At 44.6% G+C, this 23371-nt stretch overlaps 1 protein-coding gene across 1 annotated transcript in view; it reads left to right on the top strand.

Moving 5' to 3' along the window:
* Positions 1-11390: 11390 nt before the first annotated feature.
* The window catches only part of foxp2 (forkhead box P2), an 88430-nt gene continuing 76449 nt past the window's right edge, over positions 11391-23371 (top strand). Inside the window, exon 1 of the mRNA XM_079294049.1 lies at positions 11391-11457. The gene's annotated coding sequence lies outside the window, so the exon portion shown is untranslated. The remainder of the gene's footprint in view (positions 11458-23371) is intronic.

The following is a 23371-nucleotide window of genomic DNA, read 5'->3' as shown; positions in this document are numbered from 1 at the left end:
ATTTTTAAAACGTGTCCCCCTCCCTTTCTTTGTTTTCACTTGATAATAATCTGGTCATTCATTTCTTGACCGTCTCGGCGGTTTGAAAAAAAAGAGAAGAAAAGAAAGAGGAGACAGAAGAGAGCAATGCCTTACTGTTAGATGTATGACCTCCTGTTAAATGAATAAATAGGCTAAATTACCTTGTGGAGGTATGAGAGAGTGGATAAGAATAAAAAAAAATCCTTCAGTCAAAAAGTGCATCTAGATCTTTTTGTAATAAAGTATTGATTTAGCAGTGATTTTATTGGAGTGAGTCTCAGGTAGTCTAAACTTATGTTTACATTAAAATACGCAATTGCGTATGATGATAATTGTAATATAATGTAAGATATTACCGTCATTGATCACCCATCATTTCTACACGACCATTAATGCATTTATGTTTCACTGCAAACTGAATAATACGGTGGATGTCAAATGTATTTCAAAAATAAAGCCTTATTTAAAAAAGTGTGCCACACGTGATGCTGAGATTTAAATCCAGGCTTGGAGGATGCTGAAGATATAGTCTATTTTGTTTCCTGCTTTACACAATCAAAAACATGTTATCTTAATATTGTATCGACGTAATTCCTATTGATTCATTTCTCCAACAATGTTTAGCCTTCTGATTTATTTTATAGGTATAAATAGAGTGTGCGAGCGATGTAGTTTACCATACAAATATAACACACAACTTCCTATAAGAATATCTTAAAGATCAGAGGGGAAAATAATAGGTGAACGTTAGATCTCGGTCACTGTTGAAGAAGGACACCACAGAAAAAGTAGACTTGTTGATGTATTACAGGAACATCACGGGGATATTCATTGTTTTGTTTGTTTTCATGCTGTTTCCACTTGTGAGGAATAAACATTCTCAGATCGGGCAACGGGCGAACTCAGCCTGTCTTTCGCTCGGAAGAAACCGTCCCGTTACTGGAAGGTTACCGGTTCACTCCCCGACAACAATGCACGACTATCGCGGAAGCTTCCTTTAACGCTCAACTCTCCGATATGAGCGACCGCTCACGGGAGAAATACCACACCGCGAGACGTTTGAAAAACGGGAAACAAACTTTTATTTTCTTTATTACTTTTTGTTTACATAGCAGGTGGCCCTGACGTCACACGGGGTCGCAGTACGCCCAAGAATAACAACACACACCTCCGCGCACAAGCAAGTGCCTCCCCTGGGGTGTGTGTGTGCGCGCGCGTGTGTGTGTGTGTGTGTGTGGGGGGGGGGGGGGTGTTTCTAGTCCCAAATATACTTGCTTGCTGGGATACTGCTTGATGTGTGTTTGAATCGCAACGAGGAAAAAAAAAAAACAAGCCGCGTCTTCCTCGCATTGCGCGTCATTCAAACAGGACTCGGTGTACTGCTTTTCCCTCTGTTGCATTAGTAATAACAGCGGCGTTGACGGGAGACAGCAGGAGCGAGTGTGTGTGTCTCCGACAGCGGTGCCCAGCGGAGGAATATTCGAGCTTTTTTTTATTTACTCTGCAGCTTGTTGTTCATCTGCGCTATGGTGAACTTGGACAGTCACGTGTGAAGACATCTCTGCAAACACGCGAGAACGGCGACTCCTCACCTGGTGTGTCCCTTTCGACTTTTTTTTGTCCGCGAGGAAAAATAGAAAAGGCTACCTGCCATTTTTTTTTGTTGTGGTAAGTTTTTCTGCCCGAGAGCATGTTTCCTCTCCGCACTCTTTAGACTTTTTGAAATTAGGAAGTGGACCGCCGGCCACAAGTTTGTCCTGTGTTGTCTCGCGCTTTGCGGCTTGACTTGCGACATCATTATTTACACGTTGCGCGTGGACTTCCTGTGTTTTTTTTTTTTTTTTTAAATTACCGAGCGGCTGTTAACATATTTCACCCAGGCTATTGTAGATCGCCCTATTCATGTTGGTCCTTTTAGACAGCTCTGTCCAGGCTTTGCCTGCTCTGATCGCTGCACGCGGACTTCTGAAAAGCCGAGTTATTGTTTCCCATCTGCACATTGTCTTAACATTTTAATCCAAGTTGTAAATGCGGCTCGCAAATTGGAGCGATTTGTGTTCACCACCAAGTGATGAATGACATCTAAAACTAATTTGGAAAGAAGTTGTCAGAAATGTGCTGAACTAGGTAATATTTGGCTGTTGGTAAGTTATATTTTAATTTGATCTACTCACTTTGAACAATATACAATGTCAGATTATATCTCCATTAATGTTCCTGAAAACCATTTTGACATATATTTAGTGTGTGCTGTCATGTATTGGTTATTGTTAAATTGCATTAAGTACTGAAAACAAGTAAACAGTGAAATAATTGTGTGTAATACATCTCGTTATTGTTAAATCCTATACAGAGTACATATGGCATATTTTCTTATTTTTTTAGATAGTCCAGGATTTCTGCTGTTTTGAAATTCCTTTAGTGTTGTAGCCATGGCATCATCTGTGACACACAAGGGTGGCATGTAGTTTTAAAATATCTTTTAATGTCAGTCCTCATGTTTTGAAAATAGCATTGTCACAGTTTCTTAAGATCAAACCTACACAAAAAAAATGAAATGCATAAAGCACACGATGCACTTGTTTGTAATTATCAATGCTTTATCTGCACGATGATCAATAATCTATGATTATCTGCAGTCAACACCTTACCGTGCTTTGCTTGCTCCATTTTAATATTCCATTTTTGTCCAGAAACAAACGGGGATGCTGGTAGAATGTATCAGAATTCATGATGATTGATCTAAAATCCTACCTCATCAATCAAAGCAGTAAAAGCTCAGAAAGAGCTCCCGCTGAGTCTCTCTATTTCACTCTCTGTGTCTTGCCACTGTGGCCCAAAAAAAAATCAATCGATGTAACTTCTTCATTTTTTATTTATTTTTTTGGTAAAGAAAAGGCTAACAAGGCAGCGAGGACTGCTGAACTCGTCGGGCCTGTCCTCTGATCAGCTTTCACCCCTGGATTAGCTGAAGCGACCCTCCTTGTTCCAGCCGCAGGGTGCACAGGTGTTCCCTCCTCAGTTATGCAGGTGTGGGCCAGTTCCTCCCCCCCCCCTCACTCAGCAGCTCTCACTCTTCAAAGGCCAGGCGGCAATAAATGCCCCTTGTGAAATATGTCATAGACGGTGGGTGCACAATCAGCCCCTTTGTTGAAGAGCCCCCCTGTAATCATTTCTTAAAGCATGTTTAAAACAGTGCTTGTGTACTTGCTGTCGGAGGGGGGGTGCAGTAAGTAAGGCGACTTGCATTTTGTGGAAACAGAATGCATTTTTTTTTCTTCTCCCCAAGGCAGTGGCAGAGCTGGAGAGAGGCTTGCCATTAGTCTCCCTCCAACACTGACCGTTGTATGGGAGCAGTGCACTTATTACCCTGACTCTCCCCACTCTGCGTCCGTCTTTTGATTGCTGCATTTATCATCGGGCAGTCGTGCTCTACATTATGGTAATAGGAAAATGAATGTCCTCCACAGGATTAATGTGTATACCCTGTCATACGTTTCAATCATTTATCAATATTAAGATTCAGCTTTCAGCTCAGTGAACACTGGTTGATGCATGATTTTTTTTTTTTTATCTTTTAGATATGGAAATTGTTGCTTCCACCTGAGCTGAAGCAGAAAATGCTTTGCCATTTAATTCTTTTTTTAATTCTGAGAGTCCTGTATGGAAAGGCAGTGCTGTGAATGCAGAGGCTGCTCGAACAGACTTCATGCAAAATGGCGACTCCAGGATCACATTCAGAGTCCAGGAAGGGGATTTTCTGCACAGATCACATCCATTCCGTGTGGAGTCCGAGTACTTCTTCTTTGGCAATGAAACACTTGCTCACGTTTTGGATTAGGTTTTTAGAATTGCACCATCACCCATCCCCCAACACCTCTGTAATGAAACAGACTGCTCGCTCAGCCCTTGAGGTGTTGCTGCATTTTTTGGGGGGGAAAAAATGGGTAAAAAAAAAAAATCAAGGGAGTGGTGCACCAGCTTCACTTTTCCAAACATCTCCCTGATCCCCATCCACGCGAGCTACACCGTGAGTTTTCAGATACCGCTAACTTGGCCCTTAGCTTCAAGGCAAGGCAATGCAATGGCAAATGTTCAGGTTTTTTTTTTTTATCCCAGTTAACTTCATAGAAATGTTTCCATGACAACCTCCATGCAAGTTAAAGCAACCAGAAGTGATCAAGTTCTTTTTTTTTTTTTTCTTTTTTTTTTTCTTCTTCCTCCTCCCCCTTATCCCCCTCTCTCCCACTTTGGTTCCCCTGCCCCCTCCTCCTCCTCTCCCCCCGTAAGAATGGAATTTGTGTTGACAGTTTTGGCCTTTTAATGGCACTTTTGTGCCACGCAAAAGTATTTGTTTACGAGGATCATATACTGCAGGCTGTCGGCTTCGGAGAGATTGACTTCTCCAGATAAAAGAGTGCATTACATGCTTAAGAGGCCACCCCGTTTGCACTGTAATTATCCACATCACAGTAATGATGTGTTGTGTGCCACAGTTACAAAAGAGTCTTGAGACAGCTCAGACTTTTCTTAGTTACGCTCTTCTGGGTCACTTCTTAAGCCCGACTCGACTGTGAGGCAGAAACGTTGTGACTCTTTGGCTGGAGAAAGCCGTGCAGGGTGGGGTCAGGGGATGGGGATTAGAAAAGGAGATTGCAGGCTGCTCACACACTGAACTATCTGAGGAGAGAGTCAGCCGGTGACTTATTCTCTTCACACCAGCCAATCGTTTCATCTCAGTTCATGATCACACGTAGAATTTCATTTTCACGGTTTTTTGCTCGGCCAGGTTTTTTTTTCCGCTTACGTATTTACTCAGACCGAAACAATCAAGTGTCAAAACATCTCGCAAAATATCACCTCTTACGTCATCCTAGACCCCCCTCCAAGGATCGTAAAAAGCCGCGAGAGGTGTGTAGCGTTTGGCTGGTGCGCGTGACCTCGCAGTGCGTCAGATTCCGAAATGGAAAGCGACATGCATGTTGAGTTCTCAAGCAAACGTTTTTGGTTTGCTTACACAGTGTTTCTTCAAAGCTGTGTTCGATAATTTATGCCTCTTCATGAGGTTTAGAGTTCACCTCTTGGCACCGTCGTCTTGACGCTGACGTTGTAGTTCAAAAAGTCTCCCGTTGGGCTGACGCTCCAAGCCGCCATAAGCTTGGCCTGCAACACCAGCTGACTTGTCGGTGTGTTTATCCAATAAACGATGTAGTCATTTGAATCGCAGTACAGAACAGCAGCCACAGACTGTCCCCCCCCCCCTCCACTTTCTTCTGCTTCCCTTGTTGAGTCAACAATTGCATGTTTACTTGCTGGTCAGTGTGGTGTGAAGGCATCACGGCAGCTTTTATACAGGTCACGGTCAGATGAACAATGTCCTGGTGTGAAAGAATGTGTTGGTTTTGGGGTCTCGCCCTGAATTAAAGATAGAGGGTCACTCATGGTAAAAGGCAAGGTCGCTGTTGCTTCCGACCGCATTCAGCCGCATTCGGCCTGTCACTCGTAAACAGTCAAACCTCATGTGAGACAGCGCCGGGGGCTAACAGCGGTGGCTGAAAGTCAACCTCTTGTTGAGAGGGCCTTCATCAAGACTTCTCTGGCATCTTTTAGTCACAACGACAGCGTTTGATTGTTAGTGGTGTGATGGATTCTGGTTGCTGCACATTTGACAAAAAAAACAACAAAAAAGGAACCCTTCTTTGGGTCAATCCCAACCTGATTAATGTCTGACAAGCAGGGGGTAATGATCTCAAATAATAAGATGGGTTTTTAATCTATGCGTGGCTATAATAGCTGAGCTTCAGCCATAGGCCGTTGCGTCCAGGATACAGAGGCATCAATGCTTAACACAGTGGCTGTTAGCTCTGCCTCACATCGCCAAGGACCTTTCCTCTTTACCCAGAGAGACGAAGAAAGGACAAAAAGAAAATGTTTATTTCAAACATGTTGTGAGAGGTAAAAAAAACATTTGGGGGGGGGGGGGGGGTATTCGTGACAGTAACAGTTTTTGACAGGCACATTAGGCTGCAGAAAGAGCATCCAGCTCGGGGCTGAGGGCATATGGTGCTGCCTTCTGCCGGCGTAGCTCTAGACCAAGTTACAACACTCGCGCAGGGTCACGACTGTCTCAGGTTTGTTCCTTCTCTCTCGCTGATCAAAATAAAAACAGGAGGAGAAAAAAGAAACATGGAAGTGGGGGGGTCGGGTGGTGGTGGTGGCGGTGGCGGCGGTGTTGAGTGGGTTTGGCGGGCAAAGGGGTGTTGTACAGTATAGCTGCGTCTCTCAGTAAAGGACAAAAGGGAATGCTTCCAGTCGAGCCCTTTGGGCCAGGATGTAATTTGGTCCAAAATGTGGAGGAGAGACATTTGACATTGCATCACTGTTAGTTTGTGTTGTTTCACGGCAACACAATTTTTTTGTCTCTGGCATGGCATATAGGGATTTGCGTAATAGCAGTTATCTGGTTCCAAGCAAGTATAGTGTCGTGTTTTCATCTCCTCTCACCATCTGAACACCCGGCGTGTGCTCTTAGATGGCAACCCCGGATACTACTCCAAACAATTACCTTGTTTTCACCACATTGGCTCCGTTGTGTTTTTCTACTCTGTAATGTGGAGAGGATGGACTTTGGATAATGTGTAGGATGACGCAGGGCTCTGGTCTGAAGACAGCGGATCGGCGGGGAGGGTAATTACAGGCTACTGTGCAGCTTTCTGGATTTTCCCTGGATCACGGCTATAGGCCTCCAAGCTCAGCCTCCATTGCTCGTCTCTGAGAAGGAAATGAAATAGCTACAACATATGGAGGCAGCAAAACAATGGTTTATTTTTATGATATTTGATGAGTGGTTTTTAATTTAGATTGTCACTTCTGGCAAGCAGCAAGGCAGATGGCGCAGACTTGAGTGCCCATTAGAGCCTAAATACCTCCAGGCAGCTGTTGGTCATAAACATTTTTTTTTTTTTTGAGTTTTTTCTCTCTGGTCATAAACTTGTTTTTTTTTTGCTTTTGCGTTTTCTCTCTCCAACATGGCTTGGGTCAAGAGGAGTCAAACCTGTTACAACACCTGTTTCTACATATGCAAATCTGTTGTTTTGTCATTTCATTAGGCAAGGCGAAAAGACAAGGGTCCCTTGTGGTTGCAAATGCGACTGGCACCGGGCCCAGTTGGCATGCTAACACAGCAGAAAGATGCTCGAGGCGGGGTTGAGAGGGGAGGGACGAGAAGTTGGGTTTCTGTGGCGGAGCGACTCAGCCGTTGGATGCCTTCACATTACAGCTCAATCCGGATGATGGGCTCCCAAAAAAAAACAATTCCAAGGCAAAGTTGTCTTGGAATTGAGGAGGGCGGGGGCCCCATTAACCGGCTTTGTCTTTTCTGTAAAGAGTAGCGGGAAGTGAATGACGGAGGACATGCCCAGTAGCCAACAAAAACTGGCACACGCGTGTCTGGCACACGCAACACGCCCCCCTCTCCCCCTCCCAGTGTCCTCCTCCTCCTCCGCCTCCTCATCCCTTCATCATCTGGCACTCTCCCGCAGCGCTCGCCTCTTAACCACATGTGCCAGTGCCGGGCCTGCTCTTGCTCCGGGGCTAATTGTTCACTGGTAAACTGCATGCTTGTTGGTGGGGGTCTCCCCTTCATCCAGGCACACTGCTACAAAGCAGGGTGGTGGTGGTGGGGGGGTGCAGATCATGATCTCTCCATGCAGTTTATTTTCGCTGTATAAGTCTGAAGATTGTCGGTTGTTATCCAGCCTTTGCTCTGAATGCAACAAATACACTGTGAAATTAAAGGGTATTGCAGGAGCGTAATGCAAAAGCTCTGTTCGAGATTACCAAAGCTGTTTGCAGACCTGGGGGGGGGGGGGGGGGGCAGCGGCAGCAGAGTATGGTGTTGTTTCATGTTCATGACAGTCAGCCCAAGAAGCTCCCTTTGGGATTGGATAGCTTTTATCATTTTTTTTAACAGGTATTTATTGATGTTCTTTGACTAGCCTGCAGTCGGTTGTAAAGAGAGATCCTTAAGGACACTGCATTTAGGTTGATTTTGAAGGTTGCTTAAAGTTGAGATTACATGTTGATATTTTGCTCCGTTTGTTTTCTTTTCTAGTTGTCCTGTGAATCTGAACTGTGGCCGTGTCCAGTAATCCGTCACTTGTTCAAATCAAGTGCTATTGTAGTCAATTTCTGAGTGCCTTCCTCAGCCTCGACCAAAGAGTCGGCTGGATGGATGGAAAGGACTAGTCCCGGTTGTGAGTTAATCTCATCAGATAACGAGGCCTTCCTCCTCCTCCCTCTCCTGTCTCTCCTTTTCTTTTCTCCGCCTCTCTATCTTCCTCCTCCCTTCTCTACCGTGGCTCGGTGGGTCTGATTTGTAGTTCTGCTCCTCTCTCACTGCGCAGACGGCATTAAAGCCAGGCCCCCACAAGCCCCCTCTGATATGGGAGAGTTCATTAGAGATGTGCCTTTGATGGGCAGCCTTTTCATGTGACGACCGGTTTTTCAAATACCTTGATGTAGAAGCTTAAGAAGGCATTGTGCAGTAAGCCCTCCTTTTGATGCGACTTATTTAGATCTGCATAGTAAATCAGGGGGGAGTAAATAACCAGCCAACAGATGGAAGCAAGGAGATAAGGCCCCAGCGAACAATCGCATTTGTATTTTGTTATGATGTTGACAGCAGCTAAAATTCACTAATCTAGAGCCACTGATCTGCATTTCAAAGAAATCTCATTTAGCAGCGGGAAGGATAAAGTTCCTCTCATTGTGTCTATTTTATTGCATTCTTCGCTAATTTATCTGGCCACAGATTTAACGCGCAGGGCTCGGCGGCAGGAGCCGGCGTCCGCACGTTGCATAGGGGGGTCTTAAATACTGTGAAAGCGGTTACGTCTAGACTGTGAGCTGAGGGTAATTACACGTCTGACCGTGAATAGAATGAGTTTGAAGACTCATCTTTCTTCGGGCGGGCCCGAATTGCTCGACTAACACTGATAAGGAGCATTTTGGTCCCCATAGAAATATTGCCAGTGACTTTCCATAATGCCCCCCCCCCATCCCCTCCTTTTACAACACCAAGGATGGTATTTACTTTTAAGATAAAGTTGTTGTGTACAGTAATCTGACTTGTTAGCATAATGTCCGCTTTCATCGCAGGACCTTCCTTTTTCTGCCGCGTGGAAGTATTTGTGGTCCGGGTCTTAAATAGTTTATCTTGACTTAGTGCACGAACGCTTTATGTAAATATCAGCCTATAGCATTATTAGTCCTTCATGAATACTTGAATGCATTTTTCCGTATTTATAAGTTGATAGAATTTACCAGTGGTTTTGTATTTGGCATGAAGATATGTGCGGTATTTGTAAAACCCCGCGAATTGGAGGTCATACAGACTAATAGCATTCCTAATGCTTTTGCAGTGAATAAAATATGACATCCGCACAGCCCAGAGGTGTTGTGATATTGAAGTCTGCTCAGCACCAAATCATTTTAAGTAAAGGGGCATTAACTTGAAATAGTGTTTTATATCTAAATCATATTTAAATCAGTTTTTCTTTACTTCAAGGTAAGGTTGGCAGCTGTAGTCATCCCATGCCGTCTTTTTGCAAAACCACATTACATCTTTTAGTCCTTCAGTTGTTCACTGATATGTAGATTTTAAATGCAAATGAATCTTACGATTGCATATGATCCGAATCTTGGCAAACCAGCAGCGCATCGGTCGGTGCCCGCCCCTACCTCAAACCCTCTCACCCCATTCTGAGTAAATGCAACATTTTCCACCAACTCAAAACATCGAACAATTATAGCAGTTGGCATGTTTTGTTTTCAGCCGTGCTCGTTGAGCTGAGGGCTTTTTGTACAGTTCAGAGAGCAAATTCCTTAGAATTCAGCTGTCGTTGGGTGCCTGTAGGGGTCATTGGAATTCTGGGAGAACGAAGGGAAGAAGAGAAGAGAAAAAAAAAGAAAGTCTCGGGAGGGGAACATCCAGGCCATTTTCGTGCCCCACATGCCCCCCGGCAGCCAGAATGTTTCCCCCACAACGCTCTTCAACGAGGGGAATAATCTATTTTGTTTAGCCTAATGCTCTAAACTGCGACTGTGCAGTAAAACTGTCCAAAGTAATCTGTAGCTGCAGTTGTGGGTTTGTACACTGCTGTAGATGTGGGATTAACACCATCAACTCATCAATACTAATGGTCTCTAAATTATACCGATGCCAGAGCATGTGTCCTTAGATGTAGACGGCTGAATGGACCTACAGTACATGAGCGGTCAATTGTGTCAGTTTAATAGTGTGATTTACTTGGCGTTGAGCGCTTGTGCCTTCCAGGCACTCCACCTTTTAACTTGAGAGAGTGAGAAGTGTGTGGGTGGGGGGGGGGACAGTACAGCTTTAACTGTACTGTCTGCTGCCTGTTTGTGCATGCACACACACACACACACACACACAAGCTCTCATGCTTCACAGCTAAATCCAGGTGCACTTTGTTGTTCCAAAGTGTATTGCTTTCTCCGACAAGCCATGCAGACAATAGTTGTGCAAGACACAATCTAGCCCACACATGTCCACGGCAGCACTGAACGCACCTAGCAAACATACAAAGAGATCAGTCGCTCACGAATAGCTTGGGTCTAATGGTATGCTCTCTGATTTGTCTCACCTCAGACAGCCGACATCGCTGGACTTCTTCTCCTGCTCCCGTGACGGACACCAACGGCGAGTTCTCTCCCTCAGGGTGAGTATTTGAACACGGCCCCCTCGTGTCCATCTGTCAAAGAATCCTTAACCTTGAGGAAGATTAGACGAGCATTACCGGTGTCTTTCCAAGGATCAGTGTTCGAATGAACAGTAAACTACTGTGAAACGCTCAAGCGTCATTCTTCTTTCCAAGTAGAACTCTTTTTAAGGCATGTCTGTCTTGTCTTTGAATAAAACGACAAACTAATTTCGCTTGTCTTCTGTTCATCGCGGACCCCGACTGTGTCTTTGGATATGGTTTTACAGTATTGTTAGCCCTACTGTGTTTGGGTGATTGTATTGGCTTGGCGAGGTCAGGGGCGCCCCATTCCCCACTCAAATGTTACAAATCTTCATCTTGTCCACCTTGATAGAATTCCCCCTCCACTGGGCAACCTTTCAGTTGTGCCTGTTTGGTTTTCACACCCCACGGATTTTCAATCTACTCTAGCTTAGAAGTTATGATATGCATTATGGCCGGCCAATGTGGGCAAGCCTGGATTTACTTTGTTGATGTCTTGATTGAGATTTGTTGCCGAACAGAACGGAGCGTGTACAGGGTTCTGGTGTGTGTTACTCTATACTGGCTTTACAGCAATGTGCTCATATTTGTTTATTTCTTTTAGGATGAAATATGCACACTCTGTGCCCGTAGAAAAAAGCAGACGACACACACTGTAAAGTCCAAACTGGTAAGTGAAAGCAGTTTTCCTTGTCTTTGTATGCCTGGTGTTGCGTGTGGTTTTTTCCCCCCAGATAGACGTGTCCGCTGTAAAGAGCCACGTCAGTCATAACTGTTGGTGAGGTTTGGCTTCAGAGTAACACAATCCTGGGTGCTGAAATGACAAAAAAACAGCAGAGCCAGGTATGAGAAAAACATACCCGTTAGTGCACGGACCTAACTTCATTCAGAACCGTTGACTAAAATGGCATCATTTAAATAGTGCATGTAGATTTCCGGTAGTAACTTCTCAAGGACAGCGTTGTTTTAGCTTAGCATCGAATAATAAACACGTGTGAGTGAAAATATGTGGGTGATATCGAATATGATCTGTCAAACGGTTAATATCGAATGAATCCGACTCTTCGATCGATCCTGCATCGTTGCAGGTCTGCAAAACTAGGACATGATCAAGGATAGCTTCCTTTTCCGAGCTAATGATGCGAGGTGGTGTTTGTCACCAAGTCAGCCCACAAATGAAGGCGAGGAATCTTAAGTTCACGTCATGGGAATGGCCAATTATATCTCCATCGTGACTAACGTGGCCATTCTATTGATTAGAGCTCTCGTATACACTCCTGCATCCATTCCGAACACTTCCATGTGGTGATGGTGAGAAGAGACACTTTTAATGGTGTTTGTTTGGCAGTATATCAAGTAAACATGGCAGTGAATAATCACGTTTTTGGTCAAAAGAATGGTGTGTGTGAATGTTTTAACAGAATGATTTGCTACAGGTATGTTCCATGTGCTGCCACTCAATAGTCAGTCATGACTCTATGAATTGTTTTAATTTAGTCTGCCCAATTATTCCCAATAACAATGAAATGTATGGTGACTTTATATAAACGAGTAATGGTTGGTTTGAAGCTGGAAACTGTTTGTCCGTTTGCTTTGAGGTTTATTGAGGTATTCTCCTCCTGACCTAAGGGAGGAAATCTATACAGCATCGTGAGGAGCGCCTTTGAGGTCCAGATGTGATTAAAGTGTGTGGGCAGGCGCTAAGACGCTGGGTGGCTGGGTCCACCTCCCCGAGAGTCCTATCTTTCCAGAGTCCAGATTTCCTCTTCCACCTAAAAGAGATTTAAATATTAGTTCTTAATTTGTCTAGTATTCAGTTAAATCGTCAAAGATGAACTCTTACTGCATATCTGCTGGCCTGAAAAAAAAAGGTCCTTCTAATCATTGCAAAAAAGAAAAGTGTAATTGCCCCAACACTGCAAGCAGTACTTCCAATGTAGACATATATAAAAAATCTACAGCAATTAAATATATCTTTGGCTGCTTTAGAGAAGCTGCAGTTCGGACTGAACAGCCCTCTGCTCACATTTCCAGTTTGGAATTGATTTCTTGTCATAGATCAGAGGCCTCTTGTCCTTCCACTTCCAATCCTCAAATGGTTTCCCTGAGCCTGCTAACTGTCGTCGCTGCGAGCGGCCAAACGGGGGGAAACCTCCACGGATCTTTACCCAGGGCACTCGGAGCAGTCGAGGGGGTAGAGGCAGAAATCAAAGGGACTTGGATCATTCCCCATCGGCAGCCTCCATTGTCTGGCTGATTTTGGGATTGGTGGAGAAGGTGAAAACTGCGGGCTGGAGTGTGGGGGTGGATGGAGATCAGGCAAAAGAACCCCCTTTTTTTCCCCCTAATCTTCATCCACCATTAACCCCAGTGCCCCAGTGTGTGGCTGAGATCAGGGCCATTGGTCAATCCCCCATTCACTGCCACCCAGAATATTTTAAAGTTAAGCCCCCTCGCTTAACAAAAAAAGTCTTACTCATCAAAGGTTCACTTTCCCCTCTCTCCCTCTCGTCCTTCCTTATGCTCCCAGTCCCTAGGATCTGCTGCCGTTCTTCATGCACCCCTCTCTCCACGGTCAACTGTTTTGTCTTCACACTTAGGCAAGAGGGAGGGGGGGGGGAGAGGTTGGAAGTTTTTTGGAAGTTCCCCAAGTTTCCATATTCCGATTTAATGCGGTTGGGTTTGGGGTCTGATAGTGCCGTGCTGTGAGCAAATTGGAGCAAAAGGGGATCGACCAATGAGGTCCTGCCCTTTGCTGATCTCTGTGATTTGGAGCTGTCCTGTTTTTAAATAGACTCCGGATTTGTACTTATATTATTTCCGCAGAGGAAGTATTTTTCACACCTGTGACGTATAACTTTCCAGCTTTTTTTTGGGGAGGGGGGTTCTTTGCTGCTGAGAGGGCCCCATATGAAACCCATCACACGTCGACAACATAACCATAACAAGGCTGAATTCACTCCAGACCTCCGACTCCATACGAACATTTCAGATTCTCTCCTGTTTCGCTATACCATACCTTTTTTTTTTCTTGGCAAGTGTCAGGTAATTATCTTGCACATGTCTGGGTGTGAAAGAGAAATGACTGAGGGACAGAATAGAAAGGATGTTGGAGATACAGGGCAGAGACGGTGAGGAGTGAAGGGGAGAGATTGCATGGAGAGTGTTTGTCCAGAGTGCACAGTTGCCATGAGAATGGAGTTAGAAAGTGGGGAGGTGAGTATAGGCTCACAATGAGTATTGCCATCATTTCTTAAGGAGAAGATAAAGAGGCTCAATGAATCTATCGATCCTAGTGGCTGCCTGTGCGGGTCTTTTCTTTTTTTTTTTGTCTTTCCCCCGAGCTATCTTTTAGACAGTTTTCTTTTTCAAATACCAAATCTTCATGTTTTAGTTTTTTTTTAACAGAAGAATATGTGATAGTAAAAGATACATTTCACCCTGAGCAAACTTAGCCTCAGCATACATAAGGCCCCATCAATTGCTCCGCATGTGTGCACCTCATATTAGAAATGACTGCTACTTTAGAATTGACTGATTGCAAAACGCTGCATATGCAGGGATCTAGTGTTTCACGTGTTATTCTTTCCGTGCAGCTTAATTGAAGAAAGCTTGGGTGCGGAAGCTGGGAGTTGATGGCGTCTCTCCAACTCGCCTGAGATTATTGTGAAACCCAACCTGAGGCAGGCATGACATCAGAGCAGCCTGACATTAGTTTGAACTCCTCATTTCAGGTGGGAAGAATTATGAGTGGCTTCACTCGCAGGTGATGGTGTCCAATGAATCGGTCGCACACAGTCGCACATTCTTCTCCCAAGGTCTAAATGCTGATTGTCTTGACAGATTGAACTCGCGTGTTATCGCCAAACTGTCACGCGGCCTCATTTTTTAGCCTGCACACATAGCCCTTTAGTTTATGTTAGCCCTTCACAGTCCAGTGTTTTATAGGGATATTGTCATTATGACATCAACTAAAGCTGCACTATTTGAACCCCGCTGATGAGTTCGATTAATCTCAGAGATGGCATACTAGGTCTCAGTGCAAAGGGCTATTTTGAGACAAGTCGATGCTGAATTCTTAGTCTATGAGACATTTCCAACACACAAACATTAAGTTAATATTGTCACATCCTCCTGTGTTATCCAAAGAAATTGGCTTCGAAAGAAAATCAACCTCAGCAAAAAAAAAAAAATGGCAGCAATGAGATTGTGGCTTCCTGTGGAGAAATAAGTCTTACTTTGTTTAAGTATTCAAGATACAAAGGAGGTTTGTATGAATGTAAATTAGATAGTTTGTTCTGTTCCATGCTATGTGTATATGATGAGATTTTGTTTCATGCGTATGGTTCAGATGGTTTCACTCAGAATCTATTTTCTCATTGGTGATGTTTATTATGAAAATGACACATTTGTATTGTCTTAACATTCTTAAGATTCCTTCATGAGATAGTGCCCTCCTCCACTGTAGCTCACGCTCTCTCTTTTTTTTTTTTTCTCTTCTTCCCAGTGAAAGTTTCAAATCAAACCACACGGTCACAGCCGATGAAAAAGCTTTTACTCCAGAGGCAACAAGCCAAGTCCTTTGTTCATAATGATCACTTGATCGCGGGCCTGAAAAGGGATACAGGCGGCGGTGAAATCCGACAAGAGCTCGGAATCTTGACTTCCTCACCGCAAGCCGCAAGCTCAGACAGTGCAACTGTTACTACCTGGTTGGAGACGAAACGGGCAGAAAGCAGCCGCGTGTGTGTGTGTGTGTGTGGGGACAAACCTACACACACACACTCACACACAGCATGCTCGATTTGGGTCACGGAGCTGACAGACAGTGGAATGTGAATGTGTGTATGTTGACAAACTCCACTGCACTCTGAATGGGGTTTGTGATTACACCTCATCATGCGTGCTGCATCGCTCCTGTCCCCGGCCCCCGATCCTTCTCCCTGTGTCTCTCTCTCTCTCTCTCTCTCTCTCTCTCTCTCTCTCTCTCTCTCTCTCTCTCTCTCTCTCTCCCCATTTCTCCCTTCTCTCACCACAATGCCTCATGGGCAATCATGTGGTCACACTACCTGACTCGTTGCTGCTCAAGACTGCAGTTGACAAAAACAGCCCGAGGCCCGTCATGTGGAAAAGATTCAGTCGGCACACAGCGTACATTCTACCCCCCCCCCCCCCACGCACCCCCCCACCCCACAACTCCTCACTTTCCCCCACTAAGTAACCGAAGCACCGGGGTGTTTCCTTCTCCTGCTCACCTGTGAAGGGAAGTAGCACAGCCAGCTTTCCTCCGTGTCTGAGTGTGTGCAAGAGTGGATATTTTCGTGTTAGCAACTTTGCGGCCACAGTGCGTGGAATCCCGCTTTAAACAGCCTTGTGTGCACAAGTGCGTATACGTGTGTGTGTGTGTGTGTGTGTGTGTGCTTTTGCCAACCCGTCTCCCTCCCACACTCTGAAAGACGCAGGCAGTTTCTCTCTGTCAGTTGAGTTGCACTCCTCATGTCATGTAACATAAAGCTGGCGGTCAGTGAGAGCTCTCAGCTGTCAGTCAGCTTGGTGGTCCTGGCCTGTCGAGCTGCTCACCTGTGTTTATTGGACAAGACCTGCTCCACACTGGCCAGGGAGAGCACCTTGTCTCCGTTCCTTTTCTTTTTCTTTCTTTCTGCCATGCTCTCGCTTCCACTTTGTTTTTGTCTCTTCCTATCATTCCCTTTGTCCGTCTTCCTCACTCTTTCTCCCTGTCTCACAGCACACTATCACTTTTTATTTAGCTTCTGTCTTTCATTTTTATTTTGTATTATTTCGCCACCTCTTTGTCAGTCCTTCGTTGGAAGCCGCGGCGTCTCTTTCGGCGGCGGTGTTCATCTCTTCTCCGCACCTGGCTGAGCACACGCCGCTAGACGGCTGATTGAAACCCGTATCTCAAAGTTGCTAATGTTCACTGAAGCATTATATTGTAGATAAAGTAAATAAACTAGGTTACCATGGGAGAAATCTCTGGAATAGACTGCAGTGATCGGGCAGATGACACACACACACACACACGTACACACATAGCCGTGCACAGAGGCTTTCTCTTTTTCACATAAACAGGCGCGCACACACACACGCACATCATGGGAATGGCTGCAAAGGTGTCAGTGATGTTGAGGTGTGAGCGGAGCAAAGGGTCGAGAGATATTTGCTGTGGCTCAGGAGTTTCACAGGTTTAATGTTTTTTGAGGCGCTCTCTCTAAAAAAACGAACAGTTGGATGCAAGAGCCTGCAGTCAAGGGGCTGCTTATGTTGTCAGTCCTTAGCATGAATTCAGTATATTGTACAACATTTTTTTAATGCAGAGGTCATTTATTCTTCGCTTGGTGAATTCCCCGGAAGCCATACTTAACCAGATAGTTAAAAAGATGTTCAAAAAGTATGAAGAAGGAAAGTTATGAACTTACCCACAGCCAAAAGGTAGTCTCAATCATTTCAACTTCTTTTATTCACCTTCTCTTCAATCTGAACTCTGTCATTTTGCCTTTTCTTTTCGGAGGTTCCTTCGAACCGTTGTCGGTCTGTCCAATTCAAATGTTTTTTTGTTGGAAAGATTCATTAGCTGGGCCAGTTAGCATATAGGTCAAATGCGAGGGCGGCCTCTTTGTGGCCACAGGGTTTTAAACCAAGGGGTCCGCTGAATGATCCCTCGGGTTGGAGTGCTGGCGAGGCGCTGAAGCCACACATCGAAAGAACGCGGCGTTCATATTTTCCGCCATGGTGTTATATGAAACTCCCTTGTATTTGCCGTGGTTCCATTTTGTGCCGTAAAGTGGTATAGGTGACATGGTAATACATTTGCATTGTGCCCAGTGATAAATACTCTACCAGGTCTTACTCACTCCGCTGCTTCCGAATGTGTCCGGACGGCGCCTGCATTGTCAAACGCACCGGGTTCATTCAGAACCTCAGTCTCCCCACCCCCCCTTCCGCCTTTTGTCAAATATTTCTGCGCGGGTGATAGTTTTCTCATTTATTTAGTGAATAGTCGGGCGGGTGGAGAAGAAAGAGAGTTTTTACATTATGGAAATGATGGAATGGGTTATAATCTCCCATGTATTCATCACGGCAGACATTGGACCCTTGTGATACCGTCCTCCAATTGGCCATTGTTCCGGTTCCCCTTTTTCCGCGAACTGTTCCCCTCAATGGGCAAAGCGGGCTTTAATCCTGTCTCTCTTTGGAATGACAATGTTTACCAGCCATCATTCAATAAGGAGCCACGGGCACGACACACCTCTCTCTGTCACTTTAATGCTGCGTGAATGTACGAGACCCAGAGTCAAAAGAAAGGTATTGTTAGCCCTCTGAGCGATAGGATGGAAGGGTGAGGCTCGTTCGACAAAGTGATCGGACGTTTGTGCGCGTGTTTCCTAACCCGCGAAACCTCTCGATACTTTTTCACCTGAATTTCCTGTCTCACGATATACATTACACTACAGTTAAAACATAAGCCCTGAACAGGCCTTTGGAGTCCAACACACTGACATGGCAATGTTGGGTAATTATTGCCTGTAAGTAGGGATTAGGGTTATGGATGTTGACAGTAAAATGGCTCTCAGAGCATGCGGATCAGACGCATTCTTGCAAAGAGTGAAGGTGTTTGTGCGTAACACCCTCTTCTTTCACGTCGCCCCCTTGTCATGTGTTTACAGTTCACCAGTAAATACGGGCTTATTTTTCCCCACTCACGTCTCTCTTATTGTGAAAGGACGCACAAGCCAGCTAATGCGATTTCTGAATATATGAAAGGAAGAAAAATCAAAAATCCAAAGGAAGCAAAGATGTTTGTCTGGCTTTATTTGCGCTCCGCTTCCCTTCCTCCCTTCCAAATTGTTTCCCCTTCAAAGTCTTGACAGCGATATGGATTAGTGCCATATCTGCTAACAATCATCAGTGTGTTTTCACCATTGTGTCATGCACTGTTTTCTACCACCACCGCCCCCCCCCCAGCCTTACCTCCTGCACGTGTCTCCTGCTTTCGTGCCAAGCAAGAAATGAAAAACAATCGCAGCGACCTCCAGCAACCCCTTCTGACGCACAGACAGTTAAATGGTTTGTAAGACGTTTAATTACCAAATGGTACAATCGTCATTCATCTCATCATTAGATGTATGATATTAAGTGAATTGCCTCCCTTGGGTCTCTGTGTTTCACAGATCAATAGATTTAGATGGAGCTTGAAGGGGGGTGGGGGGGGGGAGGCAGTTAAAACACTTCTGAGGCCCCTGATATGAACATGTGCATTGTTTGTGTGGTGCACCACGGTGACATTCCCTCATTTATTTATGCAATTAGCTTTTATATAGGTTTAATTATGCTAATTTATCTGTCTGAACCCAGGAATGGCTGCATGTCACTTTTTTCTTTGAATGGATTTGCGGCTCGTGGGTTTATTTTGATGGTGAAAGGACATGAAACAATAGACAAGGTTATGGCACCGCCGACTTCCCATCGGCAGAGTGCTTGCGTTTGCACTTTGGGACACTTTGTTGGTATCAAGCATTGTTTGAAGGCATTGTGGAGATTGCTAATGCAGCGTGTACACCTCCGAGGCCCGGTAGCCTGCAGCTTGATATCGCCTGTATTCCCAATGTGAATATGGCTGAGTGGTGATCGGGGACTTGCTGCACCACAAGCTGCTATTCACTGCAGCCGGCACTACTAGCCTGAGTTAATTGTCCATTATCTGCTATTATCTAAGCTCTACCCCTCTCTGTCTCTTTTATTCTCTCTCTCGCTCGTGATTCGAGCCGTCTCCACCAGTTTCACTCTCTCATCAACAATATGCTGTGTCCACTGCTTCCCCCCCTACTTACTCTAGCAACCTTATACCAGTGTTGTAGCCAAGTCCTGGCAACTGAGTTCAAATAGTAATAATGATTCCCTTTGTTCCAGAGGCACCTCGAACATGAAGTCAGCACAGCATCATTTTCATCTCTTGTCTTATCGTCTCCCTACTCGAGTGGGAGGTGCTCTTGTGTCTAGCATTCCCACCCAGAGTAAAGATTTGAAGAGTATTTTCTCTGAAAACATATGCAGATGTACAGATTACATTTGAATTACGCTTTTTCAAAAGGAATGTTTTATACGTGTTGGATGCGTATCTGTTTGACGAGAACAAAGATCTCTTGTTCGATAAATAAATACCATGAATTGGAAGTTTACAGAAGAAGACTCTCCTCTTAGATTGATCAGGTGATAGATCTGCTGAGGAATCCTCAGAAATTTCACTTGATGGCACTGTTTTCCTTTTTGATTCAGCTGAAGCAACAGGGCATGTTTTATGTATGCTGGGCACAATGTGAAAAAAAGAGAGGCTGGCTGTGCCACAGATATGTGCGTCTTCCTTTCTCTTCCTGTCCTTGGGCACAGAGGAACACGCTGAAACACTGACAAACAATAAGATCATGCACTCTACTATTAAAAAAAAAAAATCATCATGCATCAGATAAAATGCTTGAAAAATCAAGTACATATTGGCACAGGTACTGCACAGTTGTTCATTCATTTTTTTGGGTGTTTTGCTCGATGCTTCTTTTTCTTTCAAAAAAAAAGAAGAAGTTTGAGGGCTTTATTCTGTGTTTCATTTCTTGCCTGCTCGGAAAATGTGATGTATATTTTAATGTAAATTTTAACTGTCACTATTCAGCAGTTTAAATGAATTAAATTGCATTTCCTCCTGTGCTGCCAGGCGATGCTTTAATAATTACATCAACAAGATGATACAAATTATAAAGCCTGGAGTGTTTCTGCAGTTCATTTCAATCATACACCTCTCAACTGATATAGTCGGATCTTCACCTGCAATTAGTCCCCCCCCCCCACACGCACACACACGTGCATACACACAATGTAATGCATACATTATAAAGTGCTACACTTTTTATTCGAGTTTAGAAATAAATGCAAAGTATCAAAGCATAAAACTCAGTTGAAAGGGAGAAATGGTTGCCCTTTGTCCATTACTCTCCCTGCTGTCCAACGGGGAGGGAGGGGGGATTAAACCAAGTTTAAATAGAGGTTGGATGGATGGATCGGGGGTGCGTAGGGCGGTGGGGGTCAAGATCATATTAAGAGCTCACAAAGCAAATGGTTCAGCGTTGGTCTGGTGGCCCTGCCTCATGAGCAGCCTCTAAAGACGCCATATATCACCGTGAAAAATAGCTGGAGCTTGTGTTTCAGCCTCGTGCGCATCATAAATAAAGGTGTGCCGCGTATAATTGAGGCTCGTGCATGGGGGAACGCGGCTGGAGATGAGAAATGGAAATCTGTGTACTGGTAAATAGATAATCACACAAAAGTAATTGAGGTTTTCAAACCCCAATCTAGTCTGCCAGCATGAGCTCGTTTGCATGTTAATCACGTCGGTGATTTGCCTTCATCACAGGGAAGTCCGTGCACACTCCCATAACCAGCTTTTAATTGCATTTAAAATGTCACAGAGGTGGAACACATGTAATTTAGCCAGAACTGTGTCCAAATTAATGGGTACTACTGAGCCGCTCCATTGGACAGGGTTGGAAATGAGAGAGGCTGTCCATTGTTTGGGTCTTTATTAGAGAGTCTTTCAGTCGCTCCACGATGGCATCTCTTCAGTACATATCAAGACTTCAAAATGAAATCTGACGAGCATTTTGTGAAGGACTGTAACACGACTGTAGATGCCAACTTCTTGCAAAAATAAGCCAAAATGGATGGACATTAGAAAGGTGGGGAAAGAAACATGAAAGGGAAAGACCACAAAGCCAAAGTGTTGGGTTTTAAATGGAGAAAGAAGGGGGAATAGTTTATTTTCTATCATCACCAGGTGTTCTGTGGCGGATAAATTACCAAGATGATGTTTCCATAACACAGCTTAGGGCACTCTAGAGAGGGGGAACCTGCAAAACAGACCTATTTAATTTTTCATTGAGGTAGACCATCAGGAGCAATAAGCCAATATTCCTCTAACCCCTTTTTCCAGATGCCTTCCACACGACTGTACCTTACCAAAACCCAAGCCCCTCTTACTGCTTTCTTTTCCAAAAAAAGGAAAAGTTCTGCCGAGACCTACATGAAAGGAAGGAACTGTTGAAATGTTAATTTTACCATCTGCTATTGAGGCCTGCTACCTTTTTTTGTGTGTGTGTGTGTGTGTGCATTTTCTCCCCCCCCCTGCCTTCTTTAATTCCCAGTAGTTCTGTTCTGTTTCATGAATGTGCTGCTATTTTGGCTGTTTGAAGTCATGGGGTCTCTGCTTCAGCATGGCTTTGACCGGCTGCAAAATACAATGCCACATGCTGGATGGTGGAGGCCGTCCATTCGGTCCCTGTTAAACGCCCGGTCCCTCCCGGTAACCCCGTTTCTCATACCAGTCCCAAGGCTCCAGTTCCGCTGCCGTGCCCACCTCCAGCACACCGTCTGCCCGTCTCCCTCGCTGACTTAGTCTTGCCCTTGATCTCTTTCCTTCCTGAGTGTTCACATCTTTGGGGACCTATTTAGTGTGTTTATCTTAATGCTGAGGATTTTAATCGCTCGTTTACAAGACCCCTAGCACCTTTAGCCAATCAAAGTTTTTTGCTCTCTCTCAGCACACATTATATTAGTTTTCCTGTAAGCTCAATAAACCCCAGCACATCCAAGATAGAAATTAAATTCCTGACAACTGTGTTCCTCCATCTTTTTTCTTTTTTCTTTTTCTTGTGTCCCGTCTTCTCATCAGACAAGTTGACACATTTAAAAAAAAAAGCCAAAGCATATTGCCAAGTTTGCTGTGAAGATTTTGCCAAATGGAGAGATTCCATTGTGAGATTTGATAGTTGGCAATTAGGGTGAGACATCCTGTGTGCAGAGTTGCTTAGCATTTTCCTTGGCCGGGACCAGATTGTTTAGTCTGCTCTCATTGTGAGCTGTTTCTGAGCTGCACTTGACGGTTGTTTGCAGAGCGCTGGGGGAAAATGTGAGAGGGGCCAGTGCCTTTTTCTCTATTTATTTATTTTCCCCGTCCTCGGAGCTGGAATCTGATTTGTGTTCATGTTTCTCGATTCTCTCTGAGCGTTTTTTAAGTGTGGCTGCTGAAATCTAGACTCTGTATGACCTCACTGTGCGGCCTGTGTTTCATTAATGACCAGCCCTGTGGTTTTGGGGGAGAGGAATATTTTTCATATGACACCGCCTTGCATTAGCGCGGAGCGGCAGCTGCACAACCACAAAACCATCCAATTTTGTGGCTTTGAAAGGTGTGAAAAGTTCAGCTCCCTATAGCAAGCGTTGCATTCATAATTACAGTCCGTGTGTACGTGTGCGTGTATGTGTCAAGGAGCGGAACTACTGAAGACTTGTAAAAGTAACAACTCAAAAAGGAAAAAAAAGAAAAAGTCACCTGCTAATGAAACATTTGTCTTTCATTCTGCTCGGCTGAAGTAAATAGTGGCGATATATATTTCAGAGTGAGACGTTTACACACTCCCAGGGTTGACATGCTACGCCTAAGAGAAGCCACCTAAAATAACACGCAGACATTCAAAGTGGTGTAGATAGCATTTTGACAGCTTGATTCATTTGGAATAAAT

Source organism: Melanostigma gelatinosum, assembly GCF_949748355.1.
Source record: "Melanostigma gelatinosum genome assembly, chromosome: 22".
Lineage (NCBI taxonomy): Eukaryota > Metazoa > Chordata > Actinopteri > Perciformes > Zoarcidae > Melanostigma > Melanostigma gelatinosum.
Note: the sequence above shows the minus strand (reverse complement) of the source record. Positions and strands in the feature narration are given on the sequence as shown.